At 50.0% G+C, this 1,023-nt stretch overlaps 1 pseudogene; it reads right to left on the bottom strand.

The window, feature by feature from the left end:
• Positions 1 to 388: 388 nt before the first annotated feature.
• Positions 389 to 809, bottom strand: LOC107114609 (annotated as a pseudogene).
• Between the last annotated feature and the right edge of the window lie 214 nt (positions 810 to 1,023).

A 1,023-nucleotide genomic window follows, 5' to 3' on the forward strand; every position in this document is an offset into this window, starting at 1 on the left:
AAACCAAAAGCTAAGTAAGAAGGTTGGGGGTATCGTTTCAAAAGCACATGCCATAAAATTAGAAAAGAACAGTAATATATTCATAAACACTAACCCTTTAATCCAGTGCGGGGCATGCTTCTGCATAAATACTGTAGTTATGAGGATCTAGTACAAGCAGGAAATATATGCCATTCAACTCTGATGGAAACTACAGACTGAAGAAGGTAGAAGCAAATGTGTTCCTCATGCACTCCTCTGGCAAGAGTTTTAATTGCTACTAAGAATGTTTCTTTCTTTCTTTCTTTTTTTTTAACTGGTGAACCCTTGTTTATTGGAAGCATGCCAATTGAGAGTTGGCAGGTGCAACCCCCTTGACTGGGGCACGGCGATAGTGATGGTGGTGGGTATGATCTGTGGGTTCACAGAGGCGGTGCTCCCAGGAGTATGGGGGGGAGGGGGCCATGCCACACTCGGCTGCTGCTCTCTCCTAGGCTGTGTTTGTCAAAGAGATACTCTCCAAGACCCCCCTGGGATGCTCCCAGCCGCCGGAGGTTGGTGATGTAGTCCCCCAGGACCTTGATAGCTTTGACTTGTTCGTCGAGGTAGTGAGTCTCTAGGAAGTCACAGAGATGGGGGTCTCTCTGGTCGCTTGCCAGGCGGTGCAGCTCTAGAAGGGCCTAGTTCACTTTCTTTTCCAGCTGAAGGGCTGCCTCCATGGCATCAAGAGTTGTGCCCCAGGCATCACGTTCTGGCTTCTTGATGTCTTGCAGGAGGACGCGGCCACCACGCTGGCTCTGGAAAGCCATCAAACTTTCTCTCCGCTCCATATCCTCAGTAAGTCTGTTACACGTACCTATCGGACACAGCAAGGGTTGCCAACCAATCTCCTGGAATTACAACTAATCTCCAGACTACACAGATCAATTCTCCTGGGAAAAAATGGCTGCCTCGGAAGCTGGACTCTGGGGAATGATACCCCGCTGCGGTCCCTCTCTTCCCCAAGTGCTGCCCAGGCTCCACCCCCGAATCTCCAGGAGATTC

Source organism: Gekko japonicus, unplaced genomic scaffold (assembly GCF_001447785.1).
Source record: "Gekko japonicus isolate JY-2015 unplaced genomic scaffold, Gekko_japonicus_V1.1 scaffold423, whole genome shotgun sequence".
Lineage (NCBI taxonomy): Eukaryota > Metazoa > Chordata > Lepidosauria > Squamata > Gekkonidae > Gekko > Gekko japonicus.